At 42.4% G+C, this 15,504-nt stretch overlaps 1 protein-coding gene and 1 long non-coding RNA gene across 3 annotated transcripts in view; one reads left to right on the top strand and one right to left on the bottom strand.

Annotated features, from left to right (window-relative positions):
* Nucleotides 1-10,406, bottom strand: part of LOC128834105 (uncharacterized) — a 52,102-nt gene extending 41,696 nt beyond the window's left edge. For both annotated transcript variants that reach the window (XR_008444388.1, XR_008444389.1), the window contains exons 1-2: nt 9,721-10,406; nt 8,682-8,764 (exon numbers count right to left, since the gene is read on the bottom strand). This is a non-coding gene — a long non-coding RNA (uncharacterized LOC128834105). The remainder of the gene's footprint in view (nt 1-8,681; nt 8,765-9,720) is intronic.
* PROX1 (prospero homeobox 1) overlaps nt 10,398-15,504 on the top strand; it is a 50,496-nt gene continuing 45,389 nt past the window's right edge. Inside the window, exon 1 of the mRNA XM_054022603.1 lies at nt 10,398-10,603. The gene's annotated coding sequence lies outside the window, so the exon portion shown is untranslated. The remainder of the gene's footprint in view (nt 10,604-15,504) is intronic.

Below are 15,504 nucleotides of genomic sequence, written 5' to 3'. Positions count from 1 at the left end.
TTTAGAATGAGCAGGATGTTAAACTACACTTGATGGGTAGGTAAATGTAATGGCCAGTGCCACTCAACCAATCTTTTCCCAGGAAAAGTCTGAACCTGAGGTGTTACCAAGTGACAATTTGTTGAGATAGCACTAATTCTGTGACAGTTAATTATTGACAGATTTGAACTATTTTCTCTCTCAGTCAAAACCTGGCCCTATCCCAGAAGTGAGCAATTTACAACCAGAAAGGTAAATCTACCCACGTGCCTTTTTACTCTGAGTTTTAGCCTTCTCCCCTTACCTTTCCTTCCCCATAGTTACTGACAGCTTGTCTGTGTTAGGGATCTTTGCAGCTACGTAGCTACACTTCTGCAAATACTCAGTGGGGATGTGCTCCATGGGTGTAAAGCAGGGTGTTCACGGGTGCAACTTCAAACTGGAATACGCCCCACTGCATACCAGCATATCTACACTGCAGCAGATACACTGATGTCATGGCTACATCATTGTGCAAAGATCCCTCCCGTAGACGAGTCCAGAGATCCTGGGAAGGGAAAAAACAAAAGAAAAGAAAATGAAATGAAAACAAGCTGAAAGTTTTTTTCTGAAGAAGCCGAAGATCCCCTAGTGATCATGAACCCACGTCAAGGTGGTTACCCTGCTTAACCCCGCTTGGCACAGAGTGGAAATTACCAAGGGGAGATCCATCTGGAGCTGCCTCAGATAAGAGGTGTCCAGTGTTAATAAACAGGCTTCCTCTACACCTCAGCAGGGCCTTCCTTTTCTAAACAGTCTTCCTTTAATGTTGTCAAATGTTTTTTTTTCCATTTACTCAACAAGCACGCCTTTAATGGTGCGGGGGGAGAAGGGGGAGGGAAGAGGAGAGAAGTAGGGGTGATGAAAAAAAGAAAGAAAGAAAGAAAGAAAGAAAAAGAAAAAAGGCAGCACAGTTTCCAAACAAATTGGACACCTGCTTTGGAAAAGAAATTACTGACTCTAAAATTTCTCCCAGCTTAGCTATTTTGTTCAGCCCTTACATACATACAGCCATGACATGGAAATGGGCAAGGACTACTATACTTTTTCTTTCTGAATCTAGTGAAAGAAAGAAAGAAAGAAAGAAAGAAAGAAAGAAAGAAAGAAAGAAAGAAAGAAAGAAAGAAAGAAAGAAAGAAAGAAAGAAAGAAATCTGGGTCAAGTTTTTTAAAACCACACCATAACATTATTTGTATTACTATACACACTCATTGTAATATCTGGGAGGTCTTACACAAATATGTCATACCCCAAATGCCATGTACAGGGGACATGCAATCCAGCTGAGGTTAATGAATGAATGAGGTGCCCATGAAGGTTAATTTGCACAAATAAAAAGTCAAGGGACATCTTCAAAACAAAATATTGATTAAAGCAAGTTAAATGTTTTGACTTGAAGGAGACAGGAAGGATTAAAAAACAAAATAAAGCAGTATGTATAAGAAAGGAACTGGAAAGAAAAAACACAACCCCCAGACACAAAGGAAATGGTAGAAAACATATCTGAATCAGCTAGTCATCTGCTAACAAGCTGCAAAGATTTCCAATGACAAGTTGTCACATTAGTTTAGTGAAACTGAAGCAGCACTTATCCCTTTTCCTGTGCTTAATCTCTCCGTGCGCTCCACAGAAACATGCTACCGCGCTTAATAGGATTAGTTTAGTTCACTTTCTCTTCTCTGGAGTGGGTTTTTTTTTTTTTTAACAATTCTATTTCCATCAATACAAGATCCATGAATTGAACTGCCCTTTGCTGAACCACTTAGATGATATTTACTCTCCAGGTTGAAGGTATTCTGTTCCTAAAGGTTTTGTTGTTGTTGTTGTTGTTTTTTGGGGGGGGGGTTGTAGAGAGGGCTAGGGCAAGGGGTGTAGACAAAGACTTAAAATGTAATGGTTACAGATATTAGGAACCCTGTTCTCTCACACACAAACTGATGTAGTTCCATTGGGTTCAGTGGAGTTACTCCTGATTTACAGCAGTGTAAGTAAGAGCAGAATCAGGCCCTAAATGATCAGAGATTACTATCATAAATAGACAGACTTCTAACTTTTGTTGTTCTTGTTTTTTGTATACTAGAAGGTTTGCACCCCAGTTCAGAAGAGGAAAGTAAAAACTGTTTCACATTCTCAGCCCGTGTCCCACGTTCTCAGCCCTAGTGTCATCTGTTTGATTGCTGAAGGAATGCAACAAGGAAAATGACTAAAGAAAAGGCCCTTTTAACAACATATCTTTATCATTTTCTATTTCATTGTCTTAGTACAAAGGAATGGTCGAGTCAGCAATGGTCCTGAACATATTTCTGAAGTTTTCTTCTGCCATTTTTTCCCCTCGAAGAAAGAAATGTGTCACTGTGCAAAGCTGTCACCTTGGAATAAACATCATTATTTTCAGAGAGGATGCAGAATTTGGGGGAAGTTTAAATCCTGGGGGTCTTAATTTTTCATCTGACCTGAAACCCTCAGATCTGACAAACCTCAAACTTTAGGGAAATTTGAGCTCTGGTTCTGACCTTTGTGAATCGGTTCTATCTCTGTAAGGGGGGGGGGGGCGAAGAGATTTGCACGTACCCAAACTTTAGGTGCAAACTCTATGGCTGTGGCTTAGGATGAATGTTTATTGAGTTCCAACTTCCATAGCGCTCAGGAAATAATCAGTGTCACTGCTTAAGTGAATCACAATCAACCAAAACGGGAAAGTGGACCATAGACTGGAATCCGTTTCATACGCTAAGAGGAACTGCACTTGCAATTGCTCTGGGGTTGGGGGATGCGCTCAAGGGACGGAGCAGAAACAGCATGTACCCTTCCTTGCCAATGAGACGAAGCCGCTGCAGCTGGTGCTTGGAGGTAAGGGCGACACACGTGGCCCCAAGGGGCACTGATTCAACGCGAAAACCTGCCATACTCCACGTGCCCAGACAGCTGCTGGCCCAGGGACTTCCTACTCCCCTTCCTGCCTTGATTTGTGCGGTTCGGGGAGGCGGATCTAGTTTTTTGGAGGCGTTGGGGAATATTTTTTTTTTTTGCTGCCGAGCCCTGGCACAGGCGCCTGCGTTAGCTGAGGCCGCAGCCTTTTCTCTGGTACGACTAAAAAGAGCGAGGGGAGTTCAGGGCAAGAGAGGCCTGGTGAGTGGAGAGTGTGCATTTAATTACAGACATGCTTATTGATGCGCCACTGTTCAGGCTGCACACGCTTAGAGAGAAGGTTGCAAGGTGCAGGGCTGGAGCGAGGTCACCCATAGCCCCACTTGCAAAATGTTTCAACTCTAGGCAGCCTCAAGAGTCTTTAAAAAAAGGAAAGAATTCAAGAGAGTCATTCACCTGCCAAATTTAGCCTATCTCCCTGTGCTGTCTCACACACTTCTGCACCCTTGTTCCAAAGCCCCTGCAGCACTCAAAGCTACAAGGGAAGACAAAATATGTCACCCATACAAAGGAGTCAGTGTTGGGGGGGGGGGGGGGTGGGAACCAAACAGAAACCTTTAGTAATATATTCCTCTCACTCCCTTTCGGTGCTTGGCCTTTAGCTGTACATTTGTTCCTGGCTTCCTAAGATTCCCCAAGCACAGGGTAACATGAGTATTACTTATGATTAATAGCATAAGCCTATGTGACATTATCATTCATTAAAATGTATTATTATTTCCCACCTGTTTACCACTTATTTTGGGTGGGGAGGGGGATCGTTTTCCCTCTAAGTCTGCAGTGAGAAAGGGTGTTTATTTTTCCACCTCTGCAGAAGCTGCCTTTTCAGTCCTCCAAGCAAAGGTCGACTGACTGCCCTGGGCGTTTTGCCTGCCGAAAGACTGAAGAATCAGAGCCCCCCACCTCCCAAGTGCTCTGAGTCTGAGTCCCCTCTGTATCCCAGCAGAATGTATGAAGTCAAGAAGTGGTGGGGTTGGTTATACCTATACACAATTATGTTGAATGCTTATTAGGACTGATTGCTTTTCTTCGCCTCTTGTAGCCTTATTTGCAAACCCTTGATCCCGTCTTGCCTTGCATTCCTCTCTAAGGGAAAGCTCCCTCTAAGTCACTGGGCAGGATCGGGCTCTAACTGTATAGTTCCCTGTGATCCGGGTGGCAATCTGGAATTGTTGCTGTGTTGGAAATGAAAGAGCAAGAGCCCTGAGCGTGGGGTTTGGGAGCGGTGAAGGGCAACGAAACCGCCAGGAGAGATCATAAAGAAAAGGGGGGGAAAAGGCCAACCATTTAAGTTCGATTTATGTCTAGAATAAATCAGAATTCTTATGTATAGTTTGCTACGTTCTGTCATGCATCAGAACATACTTAAAACCTGCTTATTAAAGCATTTTAATACCATCATCTTTAGAAGCAAAAAAAAACTTTTCCTGAAAGGTAAATGCACATCGCTACTGCTAGTTCCTTAACTTCCATTATCAAGAACTTCTTGTGAATCCTCCTGGTTTGGGTCGCTTGCCCCGCCCCCCTTTCTTTTTAAACGACACTTTTCTGCAATAAAATATCACCCAGCACATGTGGCAAGGACAGCCAGTGTATGCGGAACAAAATGTGTAAGAACGGGAACGCTGCAGTATTTCTACGACTATTTGGAGGAATTACCCTGTTTAATAGACTCCCCATGTCACAGCCTACATTTACGGGAGTAAGTATTACCATTGTTGAGTGCAGTCCCTCGACTAGATAAGTAGATAGATTAGATAGCCCACCAACCAGAGAGACCCCCGATTTTGTAAACTGCTATAAAAGGCATTTCAGTAATGGTGTATTGGGGAGAACGTCTGGCACGATGGAATATCCAGTAAAGCCGCATTTGATTTTTCTGGCATGATGAATGGCATAGAGCAGCGTATCTCGCAAAATGCTGGAAAATAGAATGTTAACATCTATCAACATTGCAATCCTTTTTTAAAGGTCTAACTTAAAATAATGTAAACCAGGCTTTAGCCCCCATACTATTTGACGTTCGCTAACAAACACAAAACCCTCCAACTCCTTCATTTAATCAGGTCCTTTTCCCACCTCCCCAGCCCAGTATCTCAGTGGGGAGTGTGCGAGATAAAACGGATAAAGAAGCCGCACGTTACTTCTGTTACATGGCACAAGTCACATTGAAAATATGTCCACCAAGACATATGTCTTGACTTAAGGAAGAGAAGGTATCAAATCAAAGATGTTCGGGTCAGGCTCAATTACATCTCAGATTTATGGTCACTAATAACCTAAAAAGCAACAAAGGGTCCTGTGGCACCTTTGAGACTAACAGAAGTATTGGGAGCATAAGCTTTCGTGGGTAAGAACCTCACTTCTTCAGATGCAATAATAATAATAACCTAAAGATGGTCAGAAAGCTTGTTCGTGATCAGTCCTTAGGATTTGACATCTAACTTAGACTTTCATTTCATATTCCTTTACTTCTTGTCTGAGCACCTATCTCCAACGGCCATCAGACTTTCTGCAGCAACAAAACCCCACGGGCCAACCAAATGGCAGGGGGGTTGGGGGGGGGGGGAGAAATAGACTAATTTGTGGAAGGTAAAGCTAGGAACTTGTGTATGGGCTTGGCACAGAGAAGCTACCGTGGAGCTCTAGCCTCCTGGATTAGGGGCCATGTGGAAATAGTACTCCATGTGTGAGGTATGGAGACGGGCATCCCCTTTATGCTGCCGTTTGTGGCGAGTCTGCGTTCCCACTTCTGTAGAGCGAGTGAAATTTCTCCGAAGGAGGGAATGGGATGAGGTTATGGAGGAGAAGGCACCGCAAATGACATGAGTGGTGGAAACTCAGCTGGGAACCAACAGAGGTTGGCTCAGGGCTCGATCCTTCACCCGCTGAAGTTCATGGAACGGGTGCCCTTGAGTGCAGTGGCTGCAGGATCTGAGCCTGGCTGAAGAGCCCGAAGGACGGGTTCAGAAAGAGGAAAGGCAAAGGGAGAGCCATTGCTGTGGCGGCTGCCCTCTGCTGCCACAGCAAGGCGAGAAGATCCTGTGGCCACGCTGCCTCCGATGCTGATTTCCAAACTCTGCCAAGGAAGTAATGTGTGGTGTGAGATGAAAACATCCGAAATTCCTCGTTACAGGCGCTATTCGGAACAGGAACATCATGCATAGATGGGAAGCAAGTGCCTCCACTTTTATTATGTCTAATCCGAAACTTTCTGGTCTAGAGAGTTTTGCCTCAGTAACAATTTGTAATGCAGCTTCCTTCTCTCGTTATTCGCTTAGCCAGCAACTCAGGTGCTGCTGCTCCTACAAACCTGTTTGTTAGCGGTTAGGGGCAAATTACATTTCACCAAAAGATTTATGCCCACGCTTAAAAGAAAATATTACTTGTTTTTTTAAGTGTCGTCAAATAATTGCATTCCAGTTTGAGTCTTGCTGCACTGTTGCACTGAGATATGCAGACAAATGCACTCACCTCTAGCCACTTCCTTTCAGTAAATCTTTCCACTGAAAGGTTGCCCCCTGGTATTTGTTCGTGTTTCATCTCTGTTTAGTGAAATACTAAATTGCACAAGTAAAAAGAGGGGTAAATGGTAACGTCAGGTAGCACGAATATTTGGAACTCTTCAGTCACCCCCAAGAACTTTTTTTATTAAAAAATAAAAGCTTCTTGAGAGCTGTAATGTAAAAAAAAAAAACGAATCTTGAAATAGAGGCAGAAGGAGAAGTAGAAGGGCCAATACAGAATACACGTTGGCTATATGGGATTCAGTCCTTTAGGCCTGAGTGAAATTATGGATGCTCTAAGCAACATCTCACCATGTGGTTACCACCATCTGTTAATATCTTGATATTGGAAAGTTTGGTGCCTCGGGCGAAGCCGAGGCTGGCTAATGGATCAGTTTCGGATAATATTACATTCTAATGATAAAAGTTTTCACTTTTTTTCATCTATGCATAGTATGCTATCTACTAAATGACGAGTTCACTCCACAATACAGCAATGTGGTGAGCTGTAATTAGGGGCTTTTTATCTGTTGTATTTTCTTGTGACTCATGACTTTGGCGGAAGGAGGGGGGAAAAGAATGAACGATTTAACTAGAGGCATCTTTACGTTTTCTCTTTGCTCCCTGAGAGCTATGTTAAATGTTTATTCCAAGTGATATTAAGCGATCATTTCTGTTTACATTTAAGCTGTTAGTTAAACAAACATCACTTCAGAGGGGCATAAGCAATTGGGTTCCCACTAGGGAATGCCTGCAGCTGCCACCGCTACTGATCTTCTGGCATTCCGCTTATGAACAAGTCCAGGTTGGTTGGCTGTTCCATGGGCATCTATGGCTAGAAACCCCCTGAGCTGACAGCCTGCACGTAGAGTGACAGCTCCTCCGTTGGACACGACGATTACTAGTAATGGGAGTTGACTTTGACTTTCTGGTTTGTTTTCAAATGGGATGTAAAGAAACAACAAGCAAGCAAACAAAACCAGGAGCAGAGAATGGAGCAATCGCCTTTATGCGTCCACGGGGAGGGTAAATAGCCACCACTATCCCTTTGAACACAGGTAAGGCAGCGGTTTTCAAAGCACACGCAGCATTAAGTACATTGCGGCACCTTTTTTTAACAGTTTAGTGACCGGGAAGGCTTCTAAACTTGTGTTCACTCTTTGAAATAATGGAGGGGGGGAATACACAGCACCGGAGCGTGTGGATAGAGTGTACGTGTTGTCCCATAACTGATGGCTGACTTTTCCGCGTCACCTAACGCATCAGACAACAGATGGGGGAGTGGGATCAGATATTCGGGAGTTTTCTCTTTGGAGAAAGAGACACGGGGAGCTGCAGCCTAAATAGAGACGGGGGCTGTGAAATTTCAGCCACCCACATTATATGGATGGCTGGTGACAGGTCAGCGCGCCGCAGCAGAAATCCACGTGTCCAGGCTGGAAGCTGCCGCTCTCCTTTAACAAGACAGATCCTGGGGAGGGGGGGGGGAGAGATCCCTGCGTCGCCGCATAACGTAGCCAGCGGAGCAGAGGGCGAGGCACTGTACGGCAGGTCTGCCCCAGAAGGGAGGGGAGACGCAGGTTTTATACTGGGAGCTGCGGGAGTCGCCGGGGCACTGGTGGCCGGGGTCAGAGCACCAAGCCTGCTGCACTCGCCCTCCGCTGCCTGCAGCGTTGCATAGCCTGGTCCCCAGAACTTCCCTCCCAAAGCAACAGATCCACAAACTTCCCCGGCATTGCGCTCAAGTAGCTACCCAGCCCCGTCTGGGCTGAAGTGCCCATCAGTCCTTTCCCGCGAGAATCCACTTCTTAGCTCTGCTTTCTTTCACACCTTACCGGCTCAGGGTTTGAGAAGTTTAGCTCGCTCTCTTTTCTTAAACTCACGCCTGGGTTTTGAGTTGCGAGTGCCCGGGCACTTTGTTTAAAATTGTTTGATGCATGATGTTGAAAATAAGAACAAAGAATGAACCAAATATAGAAGTTACACGGTCCCCAGAAATTAGCCTGGCTGACCTTGAAAATATCCCCAAATAGGACATTTAGGTCCATTAACTGAACGGGGATCTTAAGAGACACAAAATGCTAAACCCACGGACTGTGGTGTATGCATCTATCTATTTGGCAACTGTTTTAGCAATATTATGAAGCAGAGAAGTAAGTTAATATTTTAACAAGTACATAAATCAAGAGACGGATATTTATTTTCACACATATTAAACACTGTTCTTACCTTTTTCAAAGCGGCTTAACCTGTCTGCTCTGACTTTTCCTTCCAAAGGTTTGTTTTTCCCTCTTTTCCTGCGGTGTGTATGCCTAAACATATTTTTAAAGCAAACTTCAACATCATCCGTTTCAAACAGGGGGTTTTCTTATAGAAATTAACATGTCCGAGTATTAACATGTCTGTGTCTTTACTGTTAGCACACGTCGTAAATCTGCGCTAACCAGTGTAAAACCTGACCGCACTCTGATCTAATTGCATTCCAGAGATATTGGGAAGATACTGATTTCCCCTCCTACTGATTTACAGCAGAGTATATAGTCAATCGGTGTTCAATTAGCTAAGTATATATTTAAGTTAATCTGAACTTTAGGTGCACGCTTTTATTATGTCTGAGTCAGAGAAGTCCATAGTAAATAAAAGTGAGGAGCAATTAATCTTGTTTATTAAAAGCCATTTGTTTGGACACGGTGCAACCTGATGCTCTTTTTTGCTCGTTTATTTTCTGTCTCACAAGTGATAAGTTAAATGTTGGGCTCAGTTAAAGTTGCAGCATCACATTCAATAGAAAGTGAATCCTCTTTACACCTTGTATTTAAGATTGATACGAAGTTTTGAAATAACTAATTTTTTAAAGTTTGTAACCAGTGAATTAAGAAGTATTTAAGTACTGTATCCAAACTGGCATTCCTACACAGTAACTGGTTTGGGTTATTGTGTCTGGGTTGCAGGAAATTTCTTATATCTGTTGTGCTTTGGCTTTTTTTTTTTTTTTTTTTTTTTTTAATGCTACTATTGCTCTAGTTAGTATATGATGCTGCCAGATATGATTTGCCACCACTTCCTAAACATTCACAGCAATGATAGCCCTGGAACAGGGACAGATTGGCTTCCAACTTGTACAGTTCCCCCTCACACACACACACACACACACACACACACACACACACACACACACACACACACACACACACACACACACACACAGAGGCTGGTAGAATTGTGGAAAGAAAAAAATCTAAACTCTTAGTGAATAACGTTGGGGTACCTTGGTCAGCACTCCTCACTTTGCTGAAGACTTTTCTCTATTTCCGTTTTTTTTTTTAAGTTACTTTATCTTGAAATACCCCCGCCCCCAAATTACTAAATAGCTGAGGTAGGGTGTCTCCTTTCATTTACTTATCCATAACTGCGGTGCAGCTTTTGCTGTGCAGTAACATCACCCAGACGAGCTTTGCGGCTCTTTAGGTAACTGATCTGCCATGCACTGCAGGACCTGGAGTGAGTGGCAAGATTCAGAAGTAGATCAAGTGCTGCTCTTAGCTGCTGCTGCTTGCAGATGGCTCTCTCAATGGAAGCACCAGATTAGGTGATAAAGTCTCCTTCCCTGCAGCACTGGGTGGGGGGCTGGGGAAGGGATCCAGTTTCTCCTCCTCTTTCTCCCCCCAGCCCTCTTTTTTTTTTTTTTTCCTCCCAAGTTCTCGGTTCACTATCCCCCCTTCAATCCGAAGGAGCCTCCCGATTGGGCGCTTGGCCTGGCCCACGTCATTCAGACTGTGACGTGTAGTCTTCCTGTTTCCTTCAGCTGTGTCTTAAAGTAAATCTTGTTGTGGTGCGGAGCCCTCAGCTGAGCGAGGCTGCTCTGCTGCCTGCAGAAATAATAGACAATTACAGCCAGGGAGAGGAGTGCGGCGCAAACGAGCTCTTCCCTCCCCCCTCCTCTCTCTCACACACACACACTCTCTCTATCTCTCTCTCCCCTGCACACTCACTCATTCTCTTTCTCACACACACACTCACCCTCCCTTGTCCAATTATAATATTCAGCAGCAGCAGCTATCAGGCTCTCTCTCTGTTTTCCTCTGTCTTTCCACCGCCACAAAAAAAAAAAAAAAAAAAAAAAAGACTCACTTCCATCGCTTTTGCACTGAGTAAGTATTCCTCTCCCCCTCTTCACCTCCTTCCTCTTTTTTAAAAAAAATCTTTTCCTCCAGCACTTGCATGGACTGTTTAAATGATACCAAATAATCCCCAGCAAAATACTGGTCCCCGGTGTCAAACGTGTGCTGCTTTTTCGGGGAGGTGGGGGGCGATTGCAATGACTTTGTTATAGAATAATAACAATAATCCAATAACTAAAGCAGTAGCGATTTGTTACCCCGAAGCTTCAATGGAACCATCACTCTAGCCTGCCCAGTCCGAAAGAGTAAGTGACCTGGTTGCTGTGGGGTGATATTGTTTGTCTCTTCTCTGCTTGTCTCCATTTCTGCCACCTTTTGTTGACTCTTCTCATTTTATTTTATTTTTGTGTGTGGTTGGAGGGCACTTTGCTGGGGATGGAAAATGCGGGGAGTATTTTACTTCTTTTTGTTGTACTGAGCTTCCCCTTCTTCCCTCTTCCCATCCCCCCTTTTTAAACTCCTAGTCTGCTCCTATGAGCCTCCTCTTTGTCTTGTTTATTATAGCTGCCTTTCTTTTTGTCTGTTCCCATTTGCTTGTCATTTGCATGTCTCTACTTCTCCTTTTTTTTTTTTTAACCCTAGCCGGGCAGGGCAGGGGCTTTTTCATTATTAGTACTTTTCATTCCAAAGGGTGGGACGATTTGAGAATTGTGGAAATGTACAGAAAATGTGATCGAGCGAGCGCATGAGAATAGATCATACGCAAGTTTAGGGATCAGGTTATTAGCGATCTATAGTGGCGTTCGGGATGTGGGCACTTTTCTTTGAAAGGGGATTTTTTTTTTCATGTTGGTGGAGATGTGTTTTTTTTTTTAATCTGATGACTGACCAAAACCACTTTGCCATGTGTGTAAATTGAGTGAAAATGCATGAGAAACGGTTCTTTCTGAATGGGTCTGTACTAGCCTAGAAGGGGGAATGGGAGAGAGATGGGCTTTAAGTTTAGCTAAGTCTTGAAAGGGGGGGACGTTTGAAGAGTGGATCTTAAAACGTGAAGCCTTATTTGGACAGTGGGTTTAATCGCTAGGTGTGGGTTATGTGTACAGTTTGGGCACAAACTCAGTCTGGGAAGCGTTTGTCTCTAAGAAGCTGAGCATAAATGGGCTTCCTGCTCAGACGGCGTTTGCTGGAGGGGGTCTTTGTAAGTTAAGAGAAAGTTAGAGTCGGTAGAGAGAGTGCAGGCTAGAATCGGGGGGAGTCTGTCTGAGGCAGAATTGCACGGCAGGTGGGGATGTGGGGACTGGAAATCTTGGCAGGAGGAGCAGAAAGGAGTCCGTGCACGTTTCCCGGTTGCAAAGCAGACGTCGAGCACCAGTTTGCTCGAGAACTCTGCCTATGAAGCAGTTCTGGCAGCCCCAATGGGCTCTTAAACGGAGACGTTCGCCCCCTTCTTTCTTCTCCACCGCTAATGAAAGGTACCGAGAGCCGCATCGAAATGCGCATGGGCAGTGCCAGACAGGTGTGTTGTGTCAAGAAAGACAGGTGCAAGTTTCTCTCGCTCACTGCAGATCCTCAGCACAACGACTGTTACCGCGAGCTTTATGAATTTATGATGCATTGTTAGCCAGGACTGTCTGCTTTAGTGGCTAAGACCTGTGTGTGTGTGGGGGGGGGGGGTATGTTTGGTTTAAACCTTGCCCTGGGAAATCTTTAGGGCCCTGGAGAATATTGATAAAGAGAACAGAGCAGGTTGTTTAAAGTCTCTTTCAAAAGATGCACAGAACACATCTAAGTGATTATTTTTGAAAGTTGGTAGTCTAACTTCATGCATCTTGTCAGCCTGACTTCTGCCTTCTGCTTTCCTTGTATTTGATATCTGTCATGTAGGCAGAGAGATCCTGGGTAACGTATTTAGGCTTTAAAAAATCCAAAGATGTCTGCTTCTAAAATGGCCAGAAATCACACCTGAGACCAGAATGAACCTGTCTGAGTTCTACATGCTATGCATATCTTCTCCATTTCAAGAAAGAATAGGTAGGGACACTCAGATTAATATCTCGATAAAGCAGGATTTGTCAGTCATATAAACTGTACATGGTAGTGGGCAATGTTTTCAGGCTAGAGAATCCTTTGAATATTGAGTAAAAGTTGTGGAAAGTATACTAAGTTTGACACAGATTCCAAATGCGTACAATGGGCATTTTGTATTTCTTGCTATGAACAGTGTATCTCCAATGTATTAGGTTTATGTGCAGTATGTGAATATGTGTGTGTACTTTCCCACAAACACTGTATACACATACACATTTACTACCCTATTAGAGAAGCGCTAATATTGCCTAATAGGTCAACGGAGGGTTTTAGAAATATGGCTATTTAACTATTAGATGTAAAAACTTAGAAGGTTTGTCACTTCTGTTATCCTGACAGGTCTGACAGTATGTAAAATGAATTACACTAAGGTAGATTTCTTACATGTAAATTTGCATGTGGCACATGTCCTTTAGGTCTTATGCTTGTATTTTTTTTTTTTTTTATAATCTGTCACCAAGGGTATAAAGTTTACTGCCATTGAGGCCCATTTCAGGGTTTATTTCATGTGCTTTTCTTCCAAAGCTTACCTCTAATAGCTAAAATATTTATAAATACTCCAAAGTAGACACTTGAGTGCTAACAGGTTACTGAGTTGAACTACAATAAAAAGTCACAATGTCTATACTTTTATTACCGGTTCCTTATTAAATTATGCTGCAAGTCATATAACATTCTATGAATGACGTTATCTGTATATAACTTACTTTTCTACAGGTCAAAAGCTAAGGAGGCCTTTTAATGTACATTATGATCTTTTATGTTCAGCTAGCAAATTAAATAATCATAGACATAATCAGATTTGAAAGGGATGCCTTATTTGGGTGTAGTTGCAGAATTAAAGAATATTACAAGTTATAGTCCTCAAATCAGGATTTAGTCTATCTCTAAGTATACTGTATTGACTATTTGATTCAAACATTCTGATTTAACGGCATAATGTAGCCTGAGTTGAGTTTACAGGAGGAATCTTGTGAATCCTATAGCTTGGTACATGCATGGATTCCATGTGGACTTTAATGATTGTTTAACTGCTCATGAAGAACATAAAACTGGTTTGTAAGGAGAACAGTAGTGACATTTTTGTACCACGGGTAGGCTTGTTGTCTCTTTCTCAGTTGGACAAACTGTTTATCTAACTAATGCAACCTGCAGATACATGACCACAGGGTATGTTTCTGCTCAAAACAGTGAAGGCCTGAACCAGTAAGATGCTGAGTACCACCTGAGATGTGTCAAGTAACCTCAATTCCCAGGACAGTCAATGGGAGTTGAGGCTGCTCAGTGCTTCACAGGAGTTTCCGTGGATGGGCTGGATTGGGCCCTACATGTCCATGTTCTTAAAGGGGGATTGTATTTCTGTTTTAAGATAAAGACTAGCTCAGGAAGCTCCAAAGTTAATTAGTTTAAATTTTTTACTTTTTGGTGTGGAGGAATCCTAATAAAGGAGCTATTAGTGCACCTAGAGTTGTTAATTATTTCTATTCTGTTTAAAATTCCTCCATAACATCATCTCAGCTAAAAAGAGAGAGAATTCTTGACAAAGAGGGTCACCCTATTTGAAAATGTTCATGAAAACCGTTCCAAAAATTAGTAGAAAACCACTATTGCTAAGGAACAATTATTAATTTTACACAAAAGAATTTGTCACTTTGTACTTCTCAGTAGTGCAGTGGAGTGATTTTTAGCACCAAAACAGATTCATGATATAGAAGTGTAATGTGTTCTTCAGATGTATCTATCTTTTTGTCAGGGGGTGTTGGTGCGGGGGGAATACGACTGTCTGAAACCGCTTTCATCTAACGTGCCCTGGCTTATTCTACCAAAATCTTGTCCAGTATAACCCTTTCATTTTAAAGTTTTGAATGTCCCTATTATCAAGAATATGTTAAATTTCTTTAGATGCATTAGCATAATAAGCAGAGAACAAACTTGCAGACACCTGAGCAAAGATAGTAGTTGGCTGATAAAAAGACAGAATGAACAATTTTCAGCTTTGCAGGATGATGTTCCCCTGGAATTCCTCAGTGAATATACTTCATATTCAGCGCTTTGGTACTGTTTATCCAGTTGGTTATTTCGTATCAATTGAGTACCAAAGGCTTTAGTTGTCAGTACAGATTCCTTCACAACTATTCAACTTTAAATAAGCTTGTCATACTTACTGAACTTTATAGAGAAGTTTTCCTGGATTAAACTAGACTAGGTATCTAGTATCCAATGTATAATCTAGAATATTTATTATATCTAATATGAATTATCAAACTAGATATTGCATAATTCTATTTCTTTCCAACAACTATAGCAAAATACCTGACATCATACCCCATTCTACAGACATCTGTATTAATAGATTTTAGGACAATGAATCCTTGAGACATCTGGAAAGAAAGCTGTTTGCAAATTTATGTTATATTGGTTTATACCTAATCATGTAAATGGATATTGATTATATACATGTCTTGTGGATGTTACGTTATTCAGAAATTGACCATTATTACAGATCCATTCTTAAACTTCTTGTAATGAGAATTTTTTAAAGGTAGATAGAATAATATAAGCTACTCTATCGGATGGATTCAGAGAGGTGCTGAGCACCTTATTTCACATTGAAGTCCATGGAAACTGAGAATGTTCGCTATCTTGCAGGAGGCGGACAGCACCTGACAGGATCAGGCCCCTACATGGAACGACATAGGTGTTTAGGGTTGATATAATGAAAAATACACTTGGCAGAGAGGAAACGTCAAAAGTGACTTGTAATACAAAGTAAACCTTAACGATTTTAAATTAAAGAATTGAAAAATTGCCTTTCCTTTTTAAAAAATTTACATAAAAAA

This window comes from Malaclemys terrapin, chromosome 3 (genome assembly GCF_027887155.1).
Source record: "Malaclemys terrapin pileata isolate rMalTer1 chromosome 3, rMalTer1.hap1, whole genome shotgun sequence".
Lineage (NCBI taxonomy): Eukaryota > Metazoa > Chordata > Testudines > Emydidae > Malaclemys > Malaclemys terrapin.
Note: the sequence above shows the minus strand (reverse complement) of the source record. Positions and strands in the feature narration are given on the sequence as shown.